The sequence below is a fragment of the Sinocyclocheilus rhinocerous genome, unplaced genomic scaffold (assembly GCF_001515625.1).
Source record: "Sinocyclocheilus rhinocerous isolate Xijiao unplaced genomic scaffold, SAMN03320098_v1.1 scaffold1534, whole genome shotgun sequence".
NCBI lineage: Eukaryota > Metazoa > Chordata > Actinopteri > Cypriniformes > Cyprinidae > Sinocyclocheilus > Sinocyclocheilus rhinocerous.
Window position 1 is genome coordinate 1332633 of NW_015638992.1, and position 266 is coordinate 1332898.

Below are 266 nucleotides of genomic sequence, written 5' to 3' on the forward strand. Positions count from 1 at the left end.
AGGTAACTCACCAAAACCGCGCATTTTGACATAATTGTGTGTGTTTTTGTCCGTTAAAGCAGCTACTGGTGAGCTGTCTGAAGGCTCAGCGTCTGTGTACAGCCGAAAGCGCAGCATTTCAAACTATACTTCACTGCACCGTTTCTGCGGCGTAACCCCAGGTAGCCTATGTGTCGCCGCATTCTCGGGTTATGAAGAATAAAGAAGGGAAAAGTTAATCTTTCGAAATGAAGCAGCAAAATCTTCTCAGGTAAAAGTTATTAGAA

General features: G+C 44.0%; 1 protein-coding gene across 1 annotated transcript in view; it reads right to left on the reverse strand.

The window, feature by feature from the left end:
* LOC107750920 (calreticulin-like) overlaps positions 1-266 on the reverse strand; it is a 10263-nt gene that overhangs the window by 2554 nt on the left and 7443 nt on the right. The gene's annotated exons all lie outside the window — the stretch shown is intronic.